Source organism: Rhodnius prolixus, unplaced genomic scaffold (genome assembly GCF_049639745.1).
Source record: "Rhodnius prolixus isolate KJV_2025 unplaced genomic scaffold, Rpr scaffold_11, whole genome shotgun sequence".
NCBI classification, from domain to species: Eukaryota; Metazoa; Arthropoda; class Insecta; order Hemiptera; family Reduviidae; genus Rhodnius; species Rhodnius prolixus.
The window spans coordinates 16,108,801-16,131,810 of NW_027411625.1; the positions used below are offsets into that span (position 1 = coordinate 16,108,801).

General features: G+C 34.0%; 1 protein-coding gene across 3 annotated transcripts in view; it reads right to left on the reverse strand.

The window, feature by feature from the left end:
• aop (ETS variant transcription factor anterior open) overlaps positions 1-16,250 on the reverse strand; it is a 43,386-nt gene extending 27,136 nt beyond the window's left edge. For 2 of the 3 annotated variants that reach the window (XM_074137706.1, XM_074137703.1), the window contains exon 1: positions 15,163-16,250. The gene's annotated coding sequence lies outside the window, so the exon portion shown is untranslated. The remainder of the gene's footprint in view (positions 1-15,162) is intronic. The other variant, XM_074137704.1, reaches the window with a different exon arrangement.
• Positions 16,251-23,010: the final 6,760 nt, after the last annotated feature.

The window sequence follows — 23,010 nt, forward strand, 5'->3', positions numbered from 1 at the left end:
GAATCCCATTATTTCTCTGAAATTTTGGTTAATATAAATCTTAAGGTTAAAAACGTACAGGGTCAAAATTGCAGAGAAATTAATTTACTGCAATATATACTGATTGCAATTTTTATCAGGATGCACCTGGGGAGACAGTAAGGACTTAAGCTTCAGAGAACTCTTTAGTTAACCTTTAGCTTATATCTTGATTAATATTAATCCAATTATGAAAATGCGAATGAACTAAAGGGAAAGAACTGGAATTTTTGCTATCTATGAATGCTGTAGATGATTTTTACAGTTAAGATTGCTGGTTTGGATCTTGTTCTAGCAGTGTCCGAAACATCTGCCTGTACCTTTCTTTATCGCCAGGTAAAGGAACCATCTCATTGTGTTCTATGAAAAGATGCAGGAGTTTCTGAAACGGTACTGTACTGGCCAAGATATAAAAACTGGCACACAAAAAACTTCTAGCGTTTTGTTCAGGGTTTTTATTTAAAATCCCAGAGTAGTAAACAATTTTAGTATATGTTTAAGCGTTTAATGGTACTAAACGTTCACGAATTTTCTCATGTGTGTTTAGTTTACTGATTAAACACAAGCTGCAGCAAATTTAATTAGCTACAAATTGGTTTAGAACATTTTAATCATGAAATTAATATTAAAACTACGTATATGATCTAAAATGTGATTATTTAAAGAGTTTGAAGAGCTCTGAAGCGCTAGTTTGTTTTTAGTCCTTTTAGCACCCCTAAAATAAATTTTGGCCAAAGACTAAAAAATGGACTGTACCAAGTATTTCTACAAAGGTACATATGTTCCTTTACATTTTTTTTTTATTCGAGAATTAATATTAGCCACTATAAAATGTGGATGGATCCTGCGGGAACCTACACAAATGATGAGAAATGATTGCAGTTTTTGTTTTTGAATTAAAAGTAAATCGCGATAAATTGGGTGCCTTGCAGAAAAATATCATTTGGATGACTACCTCTATGTTCGCTAGTCACGGTATTTATTGGTGAGAGGCAAATATTCTACTGAGTACAGTGTGAGTGGCAAATATTCTACTGATTCCCAAATTCAAAATTAGATTCAATTCTTACTAATATTAATTAAGTAATTTGTAAAACCGTTCATTACGCCACTTCAAAGGTCACTTCAGAGGGTCTTACCTCTATCTCATCCCAGAGCTGCCTTAAAACGTATTTTCCTAAAAAAATATTTCAAATATTACAAATTTCCCATTCAAACTGAGATATTTTATGTTAACATAATTTGAAAGATTACAATCTATTACTCTTGTTTTTTTTTTTGTTTGCCGGCGCATCGATGTCTGTGGCCATTAGCGCCCAATATTACTCTTGTTAGTAACAAATCTAATTTTTTTTTTTTTCAAGTAATTTTAAACAATTGTTATATTCTTACTTTTTGAATGAATTGCGGTTTGTGAAATTTTGATTTGTAAACATGTAAGTAAATTCAGACTCCTCTGTATGGAAGTACGACACCCTTTAGCACAAGTAAATAAATGAAGTATTTTATATGAAAAATGTAGATCAATAAGTATGCCAAGTTGAGCAAAAATCTGTCAACCATTTTTGAGAAAAAAACATTTAATAAGACTTGACTTTCATCAAATACCGAGTTACTTCTTTTCCATCAATCCTGCGACAAAGAGTAGATTTATTTCGACAGTTTGAGAAAACCAGAATAATGAAATTAGATCGGGCCAACCAGCTGTAGATTCCGAACAGAAATAGTTTTAACAATGTGGAGCTCTGTGAATGTGATGCGATATTCATTTTGAGCTGATTGCTTCGAAATAACATCCAACCTCTACGCATCTAGAACGCGTACACTCCACACTCCGTTTAAGTAGGTAAATATCCTTCTTTACTTATAAGAAAAAGGTTATCCCTTCAAGAAGGCGGCGACTTTAATTAATAGAAGATTAGAATTTTCAGCTTCTCTCTGACTCAACTACAGCTCAGAACAGGCAATCCTCCTCCACACAATGTTAGTACCTATTTGCACAACAAAACTGTTATCAAAGCTGGATCAGGATGTTTGGACTTTTTTTTCCACTTCCAAAGATAGCTCCTAGTCGGGAGGGCAAGGAATTGTTGGCTCCCAATACAGAATAAGGCAAAGGGGCCGTACGTTCCTCCCCCAAACTAGACAAAGCAAATTTTATAGATTACATTTTGATGAAGATGAAAGAAAAAATATGTTTACATTAGGAAATTTTAATTACGTACATTTTCTCTTCATTTAACAAACCTTCTCGCACAGTAGTTGTTAAAGTAAAAGGCTCCGAATCTATCGTATTTTAAACAGTAAGGACATAATACAGTTTGCACTGTCACGCTGACTTGATTGAGCAGACCCTATTTCGACTTTTTTTTGGAAATTTTAATAAACGTCTGTTTAAGCGACGTCGGTTAAAAATAACTTAGTGAAACCAAGTTATTCCTCTTAAATACAAATTTTATCCAAACTACCAGAATAAATTTCATTTTGGTGTTTTGGCATACAAATTAACAGCAAAATGAAACTTATTCTGGATAAAAATTCATTAAAGAGAAATAACTTAGTTTAATTCTGAAACTTCAGTGCTTTTAACTGCCGGAAGGGAACTCAAGCGGACGTTGTGTTAAAATTTGCATGTCAAAATATGGGTCTACTGAAGGAAGACAGCGCGATTTTACACTAAATCATGTGCTTATTATTGATGTTACAAAAACAGTTTTATTCACGCCGATAATTGCGCTGTTAATAGGCTATAAAACAGAGAGTGATAGAAATTTATGTTAATGAAGCTTCAGAGGTGAATAACCGAAAAACAGAAACAATTTTTAAGCTGAATAAAGCTGAGTTTAAAAACACTTTTCCAAATAGGTGCGGTAGATGTAGCTATCGTACAATACAATTGCACTTAGAAGGGGAGCTCTAAATTGTAGATGATCCAGTAACCCACAGAAATGAGCTTCCTGCAACTAAGTATGAACAAAATTGTTAAGGATTAAATTTAATGTTAGTTTTTACGATAAGAGTAAGCCCAAAAGAGATACCACAGTAAATCATTAAACGAGTAGATCCACTAGTATTCTGATAGAAGGATTAAATAGGTTGGAAAACACATGAAAAAGGCGTGCCAATTTCCTAATGAAGATACGCCCTTTTGATGAAAACCTTGAATTGCCCAGATATTAAATAATATTAGGAATCCACGACTAGGAATAGAGTTCCTCGTGAGCTCCTTGAAAGTAGTCACTTGTATCTCCTTAAGGAGTAAGTTATATCAAAAAATTTAATAGAAACTTTATTGTAACCAATTTAATACTCTACAATTTTGTTCATGTACAATTGCTTCTTAGGCTTATTATTAAGAAAGGAAAAAGCAAAAATATGAGGAGCTTCTCGCTTCCTAGCCTTGTCTTTCACTAATATCTTCTTTAGCAGTTGTTCTGCCTGAAAACTATGCAGAACACAAAGTTGCAGCAAATTTTTCTGTCTTCGACTTCGATCTTTAAAAGCATTATCACAGGATTCATATGAACTTAGATGAGCCTTCATTCTTAATGAAACGCTTTCTATGGTGACTTGATTTTAAGTCAATACCTCCCTGAGAAGTGGTCCTGACAAAACACAGAATAAAAATTGTAGTAAATTTAACTCTCTTCATTTCGTTCCTTAAACATTTTTAACAAAAGGATAACATTAACCTAGACATGAGCCTTAACCTTTTTATACTGAGCTCTCTGAGGTAGCTTTTGAGTCAGCATCTCTCTTAGGAGTAGTCTAATCGAAAAATTACATTGAATAAGAGTTGTAGTAAATTTAACTCTTCACAATTTGTATGATACGATTAATATTAACGAAGATAAGAGCTACTACTACAAAGTGCGTGTAATAAATATGTTAATCGCCTATGAGATGGCCTATTTAATAACGTAAATAACTTAGTAAATAATAATGGAACAGAAATTGGGCCAACTGTGTGTGAACAGATATATTCTTTAAATTAGATGGGAGAGGAAAAAACGAATATTTTTTAAAAAATAAGACATAGTTATATAGGGTTATATAATTGGGGAACATTTCCGTGTGTTAGTTAAAAGAGGTTGTCTAGCTATGATGTAAATGCGTTATGTCTTCTAAAACAATCGCAAAGCCCCGGAGAGTTAAATAACGGCCAGGCGCTACGTAATGCCCTCTTATAGGCCAACCAATACGTAACCCTACCTACAAGACAGGCCAGTCAACGTTTAAATACTAAATAATGAGAAGAAAAAGGATTATTTTTTTTATATCAAACCAAACCTTTACTCCCTAATTTTACGACTGCCTCTTGCAATAAATTTTTTATGCAAAATTGTGTGCACTCACCCGACTTTCTCTCACTGCAATTATTGCAATTCTAATGGATGCAGCGAAATAAATACGGAAAAGTCAACTGTTCTTTTACAAGTTTGATTGCAGTAATTAATCTAAGACACCATTTAATTGAAACTTAGTGATGAATAATAATTATCTAAATCCTGTGGTGAAAAATTTAAACCTTATCTATAATTATAAAGCAAAATTTTAGGAAATCTATGATTTGATTGGTTATGGATATGAAAGGAGTGCTCCTCAGCCGAAGTAATTCCAGCAAAAGGAGCAGAGGCGCTGAATGTAGTATGGTCTAATCAGCACTGGATTTAAAAATTTATCAAAAAAAGGAAGACGGGTTCAGGTAGACGTTCAATGGATTGATTACCCACAGCATGATCTACAGCATGAGTACCCATGAACTAACTGAATTGGGCTTGACCCAATCTGTTCCTTTACACACAGCATGATCTACAGCATGAGTACCCATGAACAAACTGAATTGGGCTTGACCCAATCTGTTCCTTTACACACAGCATGATCTACAGCATAAGTACCCATGAACTAACTGAATTGGGCTTGACCCAATCTGTTCCTTTACACACAGCATGATCATGCATAACTTTGGTTTGTTTTTTAATGTTAGTTGGTTCATACAATGAAAGATATTTAATCACTTATAAAATGACTTTTAAGGTAAGCGCGATGACCCAGAAATTCACCTTAATGAACAAAATTAAGGAAACAGTATATGAAAACTTTTTAACAAAAATTAATAAATGAAAACAAAAACCATTTAGTTCCAGTGAAATGGCCCTCTAACCAATTCCTTGTCCAGAACTTCCTTCAAATAATTTCCCTGAATGAAAATTTTAAAAAACGTTTTATCCTTTCATACGAGTGGCTAACGTAATAATTTAAAGATATCAGTTAAGATTGCTTTTAAAGAAGTTGGCGGAAAACTGAAAACCCCTTCAGGAAATTCGTTTTACAGTTCTGGTCATTTTCTTCAAAGCTGTAAACTTTTCTAGGAAAATGTTTCGTATAGATTATCAAGTTTGAAGAACAGTTGGCAGCGTTTTCTATAAAATTACGTCTAAAAAAAGCGATAATATTGGCACTTCCTGATCGATCGATTTGGTCCTTATTACACGGTCCCCTGTTGACGAAATACAAATTGGAACTACCCGCGATTTTCTGTTTTCTCACACTGACAAATTTGTCATTGTTTTTGATACTCAAGTAACTTCAAAATGAGTACTTACGTTAAAAGTGAACATGGAAAATCGGCACGATTACATAAGAAAATAAGAAGAGCGCGAAGAGATGTTTTTAACGAGTGCTCCGGTGATAATAGCTCCTACGAAGCAATTTTTTGAACTAGGAGAGAATTATCTATTATAGATTCATCCCAGAACCCACTTCTAATGCTAAAACGCGATAGCAGCTTTGAATTCAGAAACACCCGCCTTGACTACTTCCTTCTCCTTCACCGTGAAGGGTTTCCAGAAAGAACGCCAGTGTCTCTCACTTTGGCCTTTTCTTTTCGTCTCCGATATCCGTTTCTGTAAGTGAATCCACGGATATTATATCCACACCGTAATTCTGATTTTGGACATCTCGACAGTTTTGCTTCTAAGGCCCTTCTAGAATGTCCATATCCCTGTACTATACTTACGTGACCCAACTATCTAAACTGCACGCTCTCAATTAACTGAACCAGGGGCTCCAAGTCCAGATAAGCTCGAATCATCGGATTTGAACTTTGGTAATCATTACTTCATTTTTTGTTTTTTTTGGGAATCGCATTTCCATCGTCTGCAGGTTTACTCCTTTACAACCCAGGGCTATCAACCATATGTGAGGATAGAAATAAGTAGATCGGGATCCTGCCAGCCAGGTTAGTCTCTTTAAACACCTCTCGTTTGCCTGGTAACTTCTTAGCAGTAGTAGTAACTGTTATTAACACAACCATTATTTGGACAGAAGATGAAGCTCTTCTTTTTCAGAAATATTTAAAGACTAACTGCAAGACATACAAGAACTTGGCGGTATTGGACAATTACCTCACCCAGCACTTATGATTCCTGTCAACACAATTTAAATTCCTATTATCTATTTTCATTGGACGTTTCAGCCTAATGAGATCGTCTTCAAATACTGATTTTGTTGACCACTCTTCTTCAGTCTTCAGTCATATACCTTGTAAGAAGAAAAGTCCTCAACGAAATTTCCAGCTGAAGTTGCTCTTATTAGTCTGAAACGTCCTTTGAGAAGATAGAGGAATTCCGTCTATCATTATAAAACCTACGAATCCATAGAATCCACATCAATAAAAAAAAAAATCATTTCTATAAGCTGTTTCTTCCCTCGGGAGCCACCTGTTTGAAAAATTTAGAAGTCATTACTATAGTTTTCTAATGCTGCTAAGGAATGGTATGAACAAGGAATGACACAGCTCGCCGTAATTGTAACTTCGCAAATTGACGAGGGGCAGAGCCTAGGGGCGGAGCTCACCGGTCAGCACTGTGCATTACAGGTTATGTTATGGTGGTATCTATCATATTTGTTTAAAATAAGAGTTGTCCCTATCCTTAGAAGAATAATTAATATGAGATATATTAGTAAAAATATTCATTAGAGAGTGGTGTCACTTGTGTAGGAAAACCTCACGTGATAATTATTAGTGGTGGCTTAACTGTTCAAAACAACCATTTACAGTCTCCTTGCGTTCATGAAACATTCATGAATGTGAATAGGGAAATCTTACGGCTTATTGCCTTTTCATCTTTTTAATTCGTAGTATAGTTTTAGCTGAGTATTTCTGATGTCAAAGAATGTTTAGAAACAAACAGTTGGCATCCGTCGAACTAGGATTACTTTCTATAAACTTGGAATTAGATAATTATCGGTACAATGTCTTGAAAGGACTTTTTAGTGCAAACATGGAGCCCCAGAGCCCATCCTAAAAATCAATTTTCATGAAAAGAATTGACGAGGCCCCATTGAGCGTTCGAAGAGCAACCAGCACTGGGCGTACCCGTTCAGTCGGATCCAGTGGCGAAGATTTAGCTGGAAAGTGTCAAAGGACCAGCATGCAACTTCACAAAGATTGCTCTGAAAGGTCAAGGCAAGTGACGCGGCAAAAGTTCTAGGGACTCTCGCCGTTAACTGGCCATGGATCTTGACCCGGACCAAGCCAGGTGACATGCCGACTTAATATGGGCATGGTAGGGTCAGAAAATAACTATCAGGATGACCAGGCTCACGCTGTGACAGGAAAAGAGGAAACAGTCTCTCACATTCTGAATGATCGCAGGCGATTTGGATGACATTTCTGGTACTAAGAGACCAGAAGTGATCCCAAAAGCGACTGGTGAGAAAACCTCGTAAAATAAAAGGCTCCTTCTACTCAAACTACAAGGAGTTGCTAGTAACTCTTATTGGTTACCAGCGAGATTTTTTAATACTTACTTTGATCTCATAACTTTCATTTGAATCTTCATTTTAGGGCAGTTTTGGAGAAATGAGGGTGGTTATTCAGAGGTTCCCTCTGAACCTCTGAAATGTAATTTTACTGATGTGGATTTTGATTTACATATTATGGATGATTAGATTAGACTTGCTATAATTCCGTTTTCAAAGAATGTAGGTGAAAAGCAAATACAAATTCCCATTTTACAGAGAATTTTTCAGTTAATGTTCTACAGTTACCTGAAGAAGAAGGCCGCAACCCCAATTTTAAAATATCGTCTATTCAGTTGAAGAAACAATGCTTTGTTTCAAATTCTTTTCATCATAATTAATTTTAAGCGGCGAATTTAAAGTGAACTTTTATTGTAATAAAACCAACTAACATTTACCAAAATTTCGAAATTGAAACCTTGAGATTAACTATATAGAGTGGTGCGGGTATTCGAACTAGATTTTTTTCCATATTCACGGGTCCTCAAAATATGCATTTTTTAAAAGGGAAAACTGAATTTATAAAACAGCGTTATTCGGAATAAGCCTAGAGATATATATTTACGTAAAAGGGTTAGGATTATAGACTGTAACGCCATTCCTCCTTATTGGGACACTGTTACAGAGCGTAATAGTTTACATAACCTGTAATTCTGTAATTAAAGGAACAATATGTTATGATTTAATAATTTTATAGCTTGTTACAGACGTGGCCTAATTCTGGCGATCAGCCTATAAGCTTCTACGAGTAAAGAGCCGCTTTTAAAAAAACCTTAAATTATAGAAATCTGGCCCAAGAACACTTAGTTACCACAATTCTAATTTACGGTTTCCACTAAAAATTTGTAAATTTGTATTTACTTTCTATTACTGCTTGTTGGAGTAGGTTTTTTTCTATCTGTTTTAATTTAGTAACGCATGTTTCTCTGGCTTTATTTGACTAGGATTCCTAAGAGTCATGTGGTCAACGATTTCTACAAATACTTTTTCGATGAATTCACATCGATAAATAATATTCCCTCCAATCTTCTATGAAAGAAGCACTCGGTCCGGAAACGATAAAGATGCTTTTGTTTGAACAGCTTCTATGAACTACTATCTACGTGGAAATTACGTGGAAGAATAATACACCATTAATCTTGTTGAGAAAGATATAACAAATATTAATATAATATTTAATTAAATCAGTAAAATAGTGAAAAAGGGACCAACAAATCCATGTTCTTTGTCGCTTTAAGAAGTTGTTCGGAAGTTAATTTTATCAGACAGAAAAGTTTTACTCACGTTCAGCATTAAAAATTAAGGCAATTAGTGTTAGCTGAATTGGTGCCTTCGCGGCTGTAAGAGCCCCTTGCAAACAGATCTAGTCACACAAAGACCTCTTACCTTATTCTATAAATTCTAATCTATATTATTTACAGTATTTTATTTATTTTTAAACTCCTAGAAAATGAAAATCTAAGGGCCAGTAACTTGATTGAGAATCTTGTAAGCTAACCACTGAGCTATACCTTCCCTTTTCAATTCTAACTGAGAATCTGTCTAATAATTATCACTTTTACTGACAATTTTTAGTTACCCTTATCCAAGACACTGACTTATGACGTAGTGCTACCATCAGAGTCTGTTTCAGTAATATCTCTCAACCCCAAAAATTATTTTTCTGGGAGAAATATCCAAAATATAAGTGATCATATATTTTACAAGCAATCAGCCAAGATTATTGACAATTTTTGGAGTTATTTCCGGGAAGATTTATAAAATTGCAGAAACCTACTCTGTAAAGTCTTACATCCGGGTGAACGATCTTCATTAAATGTGGAATTCAAGCATAATTTTTAAAATACTTCAATATTCTTCACCAGGGAAGACCTTATATTTTTTGAAAAGGCACTTCAAAGACACATTTCCTCCAGGGCACCTTAAACAATCCATTCTCTAGGGAGAAATACTCCAAATAAACAGGCAGCTGGAGAGGCATTATAAAAAGTTAAAATAAAAATAAGCCATTTTGGAGAAACTGAAAATGTAAACTGCTACTTCCGTTTGGAAGATTTTTACCAAAATCTAGTTATCGTAAAGCTAGGGTGGCATCGAAATCCAAGATGCAGCTTCGCTCTAATGTTCCTTTTTCTTAAATATTCTTTTAACCAACACAACACACAATCCGTACTCAAAAAATTATAAATGAAAAAAAAAAAACGGATTTCAAAATATGGAATTTTACAATAACAATTCAATTGTAAAGTTTTGACACACTCGCAGATCTTCCTCTAAATAGAAAGTAAAAATTGTTCAAGAAATCCAGCCAAACTGCACTGCTCAAACTCGGAACATGGATTGCCAATTATATGGCAAAGGTGGTAAAAGCGTGCAAACCTCTGAAACTGCACATTATTTCGAAGTGCCTTCCCCCAGAATCCTTTAAAATAAAAAATTCTTTACACTGGCATAGATTGCAAGAGACTTTGCCCTTTTTGTCAGGGGACTTGTTTTCAAATTCGAAATTGAACATTATTGAAAGCTCCTAAATACCTCATAAGTGATAGGACCGTATATTATTCTGAAATGACATTGTACGGGAAGGCCAGACCACCACCGTCGCTCAGAACTGTCCTAAAATGACGAAACCTAGATAAAGATTGCAAATATAAGTTGTAGATTTCCGTAAAAGTATCATGCATTAGTTATTTGTTGTGGTGTTAAATCGGAAGCTGGACTAGTAATTAGAGATAAGAAGTTCCGGTTTCTCAGATTTGGTACCTGACAGAATATTTATCTACAGACACAAATATATTTTATAAATAACTTATATTTTTCTCATGGTCAGATCCAGCCATTTCCGGTAAGCCTGGCTCATAACCATTACATCAATATACATCAAAGCTCTGAAGAACTACACAGAACATAAATTGCAGCAAATGTTACTCTTGTATAAAATGTAGGAAAAGTAATTCTTTTCTATTTCATTCATATACACTTTTGTCACAGTTACAGTTCAATCAAAATACTAGCTGAAATGTGTTTATTACGCCTCTGAAGCTAGCTTAACTATTATTATATTCCCTAAAAATAATTTTAGCTGAACTGCATTAGAAGATGAAATGCAGTACATTTAAACTCTTTGAGAATTTTGTTCACATAAAATATTATTATAGGATTAATATTAATCAAGATGTGAAACAAGAGTATGAGTTCTCTGAGGATGGCACTAGATGTAATATAACAAAAAGGAAAACCAAAGCATTTCATTATTTTTATTAATTATCAATGTTTTACACAACGTTATCTCAACTGATGGAGTTCTGATAAAAAGAAACATGGAATGAGTTTAGTAATAAAAGTTGTTAAATGTAATATGCGTAAGGCTGCAATTCTCACGGACGCAAAGTACAGTCTGCGTGCACCAGTTAAATAAGCAAGCAAATGCATTTTTCTTATTCACTGAGAGTTGAACAGCCAAGTCTTAAATGTGGGGAACACCAGAGATGGCCCACTCGGTCTGAGTCACGCATATCAAAACTTAAATAATAACAAAAACTTCTAAGTTAAGACAGCCATTAATTAGATTTCTTTATTACAACTAATAATAACCAAGACATGGGCAAAAATGTGTTTTAAATCCATGCTGAGAACTGTTTATTTTTCTCTTTTATTTTATAAGTTGTAAATAAAGCAACTGTTATTTTTTGGGGGGGCGCATCGACTGCAGAGGTCATTAGCGCCCAACTCATTTTGTGCTCCTCTCTTCTTTTGGCCACTCGAGCTGGGTCGGCACGCGGAACCTTCAGCATCTTGCTGAGCAAGGTAGGGTGGAGCCCAGGTAACTTGAGGTATCTCCGAGTTATTTTTTAATTAAATTTTTTTTTTTAATGATTTAAGGCGCGTCAACATGTAAGGTTATTGGCGCCCGGAGCTTTTTTCAGTGCACTGCCGGCCTCCGGACTGTGTTCTCTCGTTACAGACAACACTGTAACACTGCAACACCGGACAGTGAGCTATAATAAGCTCCTAGGAAGAGAAAATCTAAGGGTCAGCATCTGGATTCGAACCCGGGACCTCCGCGTGGGAGTCCAGTACGCTAACCGCATAGCTAATCCCTTCCCTAGTTATTATTATTACTATTTTTTTTTTTTTTTGTACAGGATTAATATTAACGATGCTACAAGTTGAAATGTGTTTGATACAAACCGTTTTCTGTAGCTACTAACTTGGTTTGATCGTGATTAACTTGCTTAGTAGAAGGGCTATCTAAAAACAAGACTGATGAATTTCTGCAATTAGGTTCAAATGCATGTTTACAAATTGGTTGGGGAAAAAAACTAAATCCTGTAAGGATACAAAAAAAAATGCGTTACGACTTAAAAAGAGGACAGATAATTTTATTTTCATTTGTTTTTTTAAGGATGTGGTGGGGGCAGGAAGCAACAGGTACTGTATTGCGCCTGCGCTGCAATCAAACCGGCACAAATAAGCCACTTCCTGGCCTGCTAAAGTTAAAAATTAAGAGAATAACGTTTTAAAATTTTCATTTTAACTTGACTTTGGAGAGTAAAATTTAGGCCGAAAATATGTGGACACAAATTAACGTGGATAGTTTCAATTTAATTTTGTGCTAAAAAACGGAAAGCAATGTTTACAGATGTAATTGCAAGATAAGACAACATCCTAATTGATATGGTGTAAACATGGAACGACTTTTTCTTACTAATTTTGAATAATTTCTTCTGATTCAAACTCGGAATTTGAAAACGAATTTTGACTCCCGCTAAAGTGCAAAACCACGCAATGAAGTGGCACTTGTATTCTTCCAGAAATTCTCCGCCCCAAAGCGAGCTCTCCTAAACAAATTATTCAAATAGAAATTTTTAAACTACCTGCATGAAATTTAAATTTAAGGTTCAGAGAAACTCTTAAGAACCATTTTCGAGATATCAAAATAAAGTTACAAAAATCGATTCAGTACATCTACTTTTGATCTTCAAATTTGAAATATTTCTTTAATTATTAATTCCTATTCATATATGATCACAACTGAGGCTGTACATTACACCAAAGTGGCACATTAGAGGAATGTCTCCCTCATTAGTTCGCCAAAAGATGTCTTACATGAATTTCCCTGGGTTTGATATTAGCCCTTAATTCACCAGATATAAAATTTGGCAATCCAGCAATTTTTTTTTAGGTGTGCTGACCCACACTGACATATCAATTTTTAAATCCTGTTCGTTACTCTCTCAAAAAACGGATTATTTAGGTAAAAATTTAAAGTGAAAATATGGCACTTGCCCTTGCCTGGTAAGAGGAAGTAAAAGATCCATTCTGGCACATCCGGGCGCGCGATTTCTTTCTAAACGTTTATTTTCTGATTCCATCCTGGCATTGAAACCAAATAATGTCCACCAAAACACGCCATTTTTTGGCAATTTGTGAAAAACCACAAATTGGCACGATTGCAATACTTCCACTTACATGAAGAAAAATGTACTATGAAATACTCGCACCACTTTCCTTCACTACAATTCACAAACTTTTAATTAAAATACTATTCGCAAAGATGGAATTTTTACTAAATTTGTATAAATGACCTTCAATATTGTAACAAAAAGTATTGTTCGGAGAGAAATTATTATGTGCCAATTCTTTTTAAACGTCGATAAAATGACTCATCTGATAAAACTTTTAAATAAAAATTTTACAGCTACTCACATTAGAATATCCAATACCGCCATTTTCCAGCAAATTTCCCAGAAAGAAAATGTGAAATCCATTCAGTAATGGGCCATTTCCGTTCAACAATTCAAATTGGGCATTTAACTGATGTATATTCCATTATTAATATTAAACATGTGTTTGCAGCGCACATTACGCACAAGTGGTGCATTCAAGAGGAGCCAAAATATAACCTGGTGTGTGTACACCCCTCAACTTCCTCGTAGTGGTAATTTTGAAAAGTTGAAATTTATTTTTATTTTACTAACATTATATAATTTAAACAAATTCACTTTTCACAAAAATGACAATGAGAAAAAGTTATACCCACCACTCCCCCAGAACTGCCCTAAAACAAATTTCCACAAAAAAATCTTTCTAATTAAGGTTATAGATTTACGTGAAAATAATAAATATATGAAGTTTTGAGAGAAACTTTCAAAAAAGTAACAAATAACTGCAGCAAAGTGGTGCATCCGGACAAAAAATCTTTCTTAATTCAGAATTTAGGCGATGGATATGGAAATCTAGAAAAATGCACAAGCTGTCGGGTTGACTTCCTCGCCAAGTTACTATCAGCTACCACGCAAGTCCTCGAATAAAATATTAAGTTTGTGATTTCTTCCAGCTTTAAATTCAGAGCTAGATTACCTGCGTCCACGAAAATACAAAAATTTGGGACTCTCTTAAATAGATATTTCAGGTGCTAACTCAATATTGAAGTTTTCATATGTTCGCAGTACATCTCTTTCTAGATATAAAAAAAATAATTTCGTGTGAAACACTCACACGACCATCTCTAATTAAAATTCCTAAAATTGTAAGAGTTATAATTTTACAGTCTCGGAATTTTGGAGCTAGAACTAAAAAATAATCAATTCCCAATAACATAACGTAATATAAGAGGTAGTAAAAACCGTTGAATAAGCAGAAATGGCACGTTAGTGGCATGCCCAAGGTGCCCCTCGCCGCTTAAACCTCATGAATTTTAGTTTAAGTAATTGGTTAATCATTTTTAAAGTGTTTAACTGGATTAGTTTTTCGTGGAAATTTCGGAAAATGGAAAATCCTTTAGGAAATTCGCCCTGTTAAGGCACTTTCTTCAATATCGGGATTTTAACAACTTATGTAATCCTTATCAATCTTATGTAAGTGATAGGATCATACACTGCACCAGAATGGCACGTTATAGGTGAGTCTAATCACTCACATCACCTGGAAATGTAGGAAAATGAAGTTACCTAAAAAATAGTTCCTGATCCACATGTATCTACTATTGATACAAAGTTTGAAAGAATAACACTGAAGCTGTTATCCATAAAATCTATATATATATATATATACTGAAATATCTGATTCAATGAAGTGAACACTTCCGGTAGCTGATAGACCAAACCCTCATTCGGATTTTTTTGTAGCACATAATAAAACATCAAATTTGAACTATTGTATGGATTCTCCGTTCATAATTTTCAGTTCTGACGAGATCATACTAAAATCGAAAAAGGCACTCCACAAAAAAGAAATATTCATTTTACACGAACAAAATTTTAATACGTAAGAAACAAAAACTCAAATAAAATACTAAAAATGACAACGGCAAATAAATTAGAAAAATTGACTTACCTTAATTGTTATTCTTTTTGAATTGTTTGTTTTTTGTTTTTTTTAATCAAACGTCGCGGCTTAATCCAACAACAAAAAAACAAATTTGGGGGTTTTGGAAAGTTTCAAAAACAAAAAATCTGAACACTGTACACTATAAAAACAAAAACTTCAAAAATCTCTACACAAAGTCCTCATTTTAGTATAAATTTTTTTATTTGCTTAGTGGAAAGGGGACTTTCCAAAACAATAAATTTTTAAAAAAACTGGTTTATCGATTCCTTAATTTTTTTTAAACCCCCAAAAATAATTTTGTAGAGACTAAAAAAAACAAAACACAAAATGTTCTAATAAACTAGACTAACAATCAAATAATTATCTATTAAAAAAAAAAACCTACTGTACACTAAGTTATGAATTCAACCACTGAAGGAAGTATACTGGTATTATGAACAAAAACAGAATACACCGTGGTAGGGGCAACTCATGTCTTAGTGTAAAAAAAAAATAATAAAACTGTACACTGAAGTGGGGATACTGAGCCGTTCTCAGTGACTACGTAGGAAAACAGTTTAAAAAAAATGTGTAGTGGGGCGACATCAGCTTGGGCTGTATCTAAAAGTCCCCTTCTACCGACACATAACTTCTCCCAAACGTTCTCTACAACTGAATCTTCCTCTACAGACAGCCCCACCTCAACCAACTTAACTACAGCTTCCTCAAAAACAAACAAAATGCACGTATTGCCCAGCTTCCTTACAAATATTTTAACTGCAGCCTATTATCTAAAAGAAAAAAAGGACAAAAAATATTTCCTAGGAGAACACATGTTGTTAGACTGTTGCTTCTACTGGAGCGAAGTCCCAGGGACAGGTTGAAGTGCATAACTTCCTTAGAGAGGAAGTGGTCGGAAGCGCGTCTGTGGAACATTCACATTCACCTTTAGAAAAGTCGCAATTCCAGCTAACAAATTTTGGGTAAACTTAGAATCGAAAGCTACATCGAGTTGCCGAGCAGGACGAAGCAGTTTTCCAGTTCACACGCTCGTTGTCTCGCTCCTAGGGTTGCGACAGTATTTCAATTTTTCAAAATCGAGTTTTCAACGTCAATACGGGTTTCCAGTGACTACCAATGCCGTACTGCTGTCAACACTAACACCACTTTCTCTTCCCATTTTACATAATTCAATTTCCTTGAAACAATTAGAACATTTTGCTCATGTCCATTTTGTTTTATATTCAGGTGGGCTTTGCGTCTTATTACCTAATTGGGCTTCGTGGACGGAGGCGACTAGCAAGCGTAATTTACTATTAAATGCTCATATTAACCATTAAATAAAATCCAAGGGCTAGACTGGGAATGGAACCCAGTACCACAATACATCTTAGTTTTGCTGGCCTCGTCTCTAACCGCACGGCTATCGCGCGTGACGCTCTTTTACTAGAATAACAATACTTCCTTTTATGATGGATAAAAAAGGGGTTACTGTTGAAAGGAAGGTAATGTGCAACTCCTCCGGAAATCCATTCAAATCAATGTTCACTGAAAAAAATATGTAATCCATACCGACTGGCCCAACATACCTTTTGCCCAAGATCTAATATAATAAAAATCCATTCAGTACAATCTGCTGTTGAAGGTTCCTGATCACTGAGATAGAGTTGGGCCCCTTTAGAGAGACCTCATAATAATAATAAGTTTCAGCTTTCTGTGAAGTTTTTCGTTTTTGAGATATTTTCGCATTCGAGACTGCAATAACGGATATTTTTGGAGAAACCTCAATTTGACCCGATCGCAGTGCTTTACTTCTACTCTGTTTTCCTGGTACGAGGTTTACTAAGGTGTTTGCACTTGCAGTTATTAAAAATAATCTCTTTACCAAAAACTTACAGTTTATAAAGTTAAGTAAGGGTTGATTAAACGCTAAAAGGTACACTAATCAGCAAGTACCCAACATTTTATTAATACTTCATTGATATCATTTGAGTAATTTTACTGTATTAACTTTTCATTAACATTTCTTAGAATTTATTTGATGTCACAGACCCTAATGCTGGCTATTTTCATATGGATTAAGGCACAATAAGGCTCTAGTGGCTGCGGTGCCGTGGGGCGTAGGTCCCGTCCCGTTTTCTAATCTTAATCTTCATATAGATTTCTGATTGTTCAAGTTGCACACCATTTAACTTAGATTAACTGTAATATCTATTACTCTATAATTACTGTTGGAACCCTAACTTTACTTTGCTATATAATTGAACAGCTACATAATTTTTGAAAATATAAGCAATGTATTTTTATATGTATATATGTTTTTTTATTAAATAAAAATAAAATAGAAAAAGAGGCAAATAGCCCATTTTAAAAGTCTTTCTCAAGACTCTGGAATGGCAGTTTGGTTCTTTGGACGGTACAGAGATAGTGACACAGTCGCGACGCCAGCGCACGGCACGGTCGGCTTTGCTATATAAAGGGCAGAATCGGCCGTGTCTGCATCTGCATCAGTCTAAAAAAATTTTTTAACTTGGAAACATCAACAATAGCTATACTAGCTTGAAGGTTGCTTACTGGGCCTTACTTTTAAAAACCACCTGGATCTCTGTACCAGCCAAAGAATTTCACTGTACCGGACCAGAAAAAAAATATCGATCACTTATTGCGTATATATTGAAGAAAGAAGAAAGTGCAGTATACAGAGCCGCATTAGTACACCAGCGCTACCACAGAGTGAGATACGAGCGAGGACCAGGCCAATTGGTACCGGGGTTTATCGGGGTGCTGGCCACACTGCCGGGGCTCCCAAAGCCGGTTGACTGGAATTAGCTTACGGCCCTTTTCAGGGCCTCTCACTTCACTTATTCCGTGGGCTCGCGCTGTGTTCAAGCTATTCTCGGAGCAGCGCATTCACGTTAACCAACATTGAGATCGGCCTTTTTCAGGGCCACTCAACTGTGTGGTTTCCCCGCTGGGGAGCGCCATTCGTGTGCCGATATATTTTTTGTAACTGGGCCTTGTCAGGACCACCAAGTCACGTGTACCTTCGAGCGGAGAAAAAAAAATTAGCTTGTATACTGGACTACATCCCTCGGCCACATAAGTATACAACAATAACCAAACTATTAATCACAGGTTAAAATGAAAAACCTTTAAACAAAATCAAAAAAATTATGAGGCTAGAGTTTTCAAAAACTTTTTTAAAAAAATACTTAAACAACATACTTCAATGATTTTGTTTATTCATTTTATTTATTGATTAAACGCCAAAAGGTACACAAATCAGCGAGTACCCAACATTTCATTAATACTTCATTAATAGTTAAGTAATTCTACTGCATTAATTTTCATTAATAAGTTATTTTTTAGAATTTATCAGATGTCACAGACCCTTATGCTGGCCATTTTCGTCTACAAAATATATGTTCAAGTAGCACTGTAGATTGACTGTAATATCTAGTTATCTATAATAATGAAACTATTAATTACAGGTTAAAAAGAAAAACGTTATAAAAAATAAAAAAAAATTATGAGGCTAAAAAATTCAAAACTTTTTTTTATAAAAAACTTACACCAATGATTTTGTTTATTTTATTTATTTATTTTTATTTTTAAATAAAAATCGTCGGTTTAAGTTCATTCTTCGATTAAAGTAATTGTTATTTTATGAAGTAGTCAAACGTTTATAATAATAGGTAATAATTATCTGGCTTTATCGCAAATAATATAGTTTTCTTCAATTATATTCTCAATCTAGGTATTCATCCCACAATGTTGTATATATGTAATATAAAGTAAATAAGATATGCATATTTTTAGGGCAGCTAATTATTCCAGTATTTTACTATAAGTAAAATTAGGGGGACTAAATTAAATTACAATTGAGAAATGAATAATTGTTGTTGAATAATCTGCTTGTTATTAACTGTGTGTTATTTGTGCTCACGAATATTTCGGTAAGACGAATTCAAGACAGTAGCCTACTCTAACTGTCTTTTTCTACTTTAACATGCATGTACATATTTATGTGATTTATCATAATTATAACAAAAAAATATTATAAATGAAGTGGCCAGCATAAGGGTCTGTGACATCTGATAAATTCTAAAAAATAACTTATTAATGAAAATTAATGCAGTAGAATTACTTAACTATTAATGAAGTATTAATGAAATGTTGGGTACTCGCTGATTTGTGTACCTTTTGGCGTTTAATCAACCCTTATACTTAACATTTTAAACTGTAAGTTTTTGTTAAGGAGATTTTTGTACCTTTTGGATAGATTTTCCTTTTTGTCTATTTTTCAAAGTTACATATCTTCTTTACAGATTTTTTTAAAATTTGGAATAAACAATTCTATCATTATAATCTGATAAGGTGTTAAGTCGGAACCGTAACTACCAATGGAGAGATCTTTGTAAAGAATGATTATAGTTGCGTTCCCTCAAACCATCCTCAATAACAATTTTTTTGAAAAAGCGTTTTGAATAACATAGGAAGGTATTTGTACGTAAATAGCAAAATTAAACTGCGATTTCAGTACTTCCTTTTAAGAGGAGTAAGAAAAATAAACTACGATTTCAGTACTTCTTCCTAAAAGGCAAAGAGGCAAAGATCTTTTAATCGAACGACAATTCATTGATTTAAATCGGTTCACTCATTGATAATTTAAATGATTGCAGTACTTCCTCTTAGTAGGTGCAAGAGCATCAGCAACGTAGAGGAGCTTTAACCACTTATTCGAGCTGAATTTTATCAAAATCGGACTAAGCGTTATAGAAATATTGGAAATAATAGTTTTAGAAAGGGCCTTATTTGGGTGGGGCAAACTCCCCTCCTTATAAGGCACGGCGTCGAGACTTTTAAAGTGCAAATCTGTACAAAATTTCGATTCGAATGACCCTTCATTCATGCAAATCGGTTCACGTGTCGATAATTTGCAACGATTGCTATACTTCCCCTTAACAAGTGTAAGAGCAGATCGTCGCTTTAATGTTACGTAGGGGAGCCCTAACCCTATCATCCTACCAAATTTTTATCAAAATCGGACCAAGATTTACAGAGTAATTAGTAATAATAATTTTGGAGGGGGCCTTACATAAAGGGGGCTAACTCCTCTCCTATTCAATGTACAGGATCGAGACCCCGAAAAGGCACATCTACATAAAATTCCGAATCGAATGACACCTCATTCATGAAAATCGGTTCACGCGTTTAGGCGCTACGTTGTTTACAAAAAAGGTAACAAGAAGAAGAAGAAGAAGAAGAAGAAGAAGAAGAAGAAGAAGAAGAAGAAGAAGAAGAAGAAGAACAAGAACAAGAACATTTTTTGAAAAAGCCGTTTTTGCTCATTTTTGGCAACTTTTTTCTCGAAACCTATTAGATATGGGTTGTTACAAAAAAATTGCAGTTATAAAGGAGGGTTTGCCCTATAATTTAAAGAAAATTTGGGAATTTTATCTTTTATAGAAAAAGAGAAAAAAATTGTCAAAGTTGGGTGTTTTTCAACGTTACGCTTTTTCGTGCAGTTTTTGATGATCAACCCTTATACAACTGTCCTACCGGACAGTTTTAATTTATTTATTTAAATAAAATTCATCAGTTTAAGTTCATTCTTCGATTAAAGTGATTGTTACTTTATGTAATAGTCAAGCGTTAATAATTAATCCTGTTTAATCTTAAATAATATAGTTTTCTTCAATTACATTCTTAATCTAGGTGTTCTTCCCACAATGTTGTATTTATGAAGTATAAAGTACATAAAGATGTGCTTATTTTTAGCACAGCCAATAAATTATTAAAGTATTTTACTACAAGTACTTACAATAGGGAAATCAATAATTATTGTTGAATAATTTACTTGTTATTAACTGTGTTATTTGTTCTCTCGAATACTTCTGTTTGACGAATTGAAGATTCAAATTTTGTTTTAACGCCGTGATTCAAATTTAAACAGTGACCAACTCTAACTTTGTCTTTCTATTTTAATGTGCATGTAGATGTGAATACACAGAATAAAGGGCAAAATAGAGATCAATCAGAAAAATAATTTGGAATAGAGTTAAAATATAGTGCCTATTTATTTATGAACATGTAATGTACATTTTATCATTATTATAACAAAAGATTATTATGAATGAAATGACCAGAAAAAGGGTCAATAAGACAATAAGAAGAGAGATATAGAGGTTGGAAATTTGAACGAATTCGAAAACCTCCAAAATTTAACATTCTATATCTCAATAACTATTATCACTAAAACATTACTATTCATACCAATTATAGAGTAGACTTTTCTCTACAATTCGATATAGAATTCATTGAAATCTGAACAATACGAAGAGAGATAGAGGTTTGAAATTTTAACGATAATCTAAGGCAGTTGTATTCAAACTTTAGATCTACGCGTGGAAATCCAGTGCCTATCCCCTGTGCTAATTCCTTCCCTCTGACCTTTAATGTTATTTCTTCTGTGGTTTGTGTTTATATAAAATATAAATATTACTAGGAATTCTTTCTTAAGGGCTAATTGAAAATAATATCTAACATTGTTGCTTCTACAACACTTTACTATTTTCACAGCAAGTTATACTATTTTGACCATTAGCTGACCTTTCTTTCTATTTTTTTTTCTTTTATAATTCAATTATTTGAAATCCCTTCCTCATAGTATTAAAATTAATATTCACTTTCAATGGTATTTCAAAAAACTGATGTTCAATAATTTTTCCTTTCTTTCCTTGAATGTATGAACCATGTGCTCTTAATTTTTTAATGTTTAAAGGTGTGTTATTTAAATTATTTTTTTTTTTGTAATTAAGAATCGTCAACAGCTGAGGTAATTAGCACCCGAAGCTTTTACAAAACACTGCCGGCCTTCGGACAGTGTTCTTTCGTTACATACAACACTATCCATCACCGGGCATTCGAGGAAGAATAAATCTCTTTCCCTCTCTCAGCCAGCTGGATTAGCAATCTCCGTTTTGGAATTCAGTATTCGCTAATCCCTCAGTTAATCCCAACTCTTAAAGTTTTGTTATTATTTTAATGTTTGATACCAAAAAAAGTGAGGCCAAATCTTGAAAGAGCTGGTGGCCAGAAACGATTTCATTTATTGACACATATTTTAGCGAGTAATTTTCTTCATAACCAAAAACATAAAATTGCCAGCATTCTAATTTACATGCAACTACAGCCTTCATCACTTTATATAATGATCCCGAACTTTAGAGCCACTTAATTTTAGCGAATTGAATTATATAGAACATCATCCAATCAATGTATTTGCACGTTTCAATTCAAAAGATCTTGAATAGAAGCCCATTTTTATTGTCATTTTTGTTCAAGTTACAAATTAGAAAATGTTCCTCAAATAAAAGTTCGGTTATGTCTTTTGGATCAATAATCAATTCTGCAAAATTAAGCATCGACCTTACCGCACTCATTTCACATAACGCTCTAAGAGCCTAAAAAATTGTTGCGAACAATCACACGACAGAATCAACTTACACAGTACACACAGCAGCTTACATAATAACTTTTATTTAAACTCATAAATTGTTTTATAAAGAGTTGATATCTATATTGTACATTTTCTCCTTAAAGGTATAATTATCGAAAAAATCACAAAATTCAGTTAAATGCACTTTCAATATTCCAAAAGAATGCCAATATTCTCCAATATTGAAATTTTGGTTACATATTTAAACCTTATTATTATTAAAAATTGATACAACCTATGGAACAACCACCATCCTGCTCATAAGAGATCTTATTATAATTTTCTCGGAAAAATAGAACTACTCATATGCAAGCTTAACGAATGTTTAATGAAAATGAGAAGCCGCTTTTGAGGAAATCTCAAAAAAAAAAAAA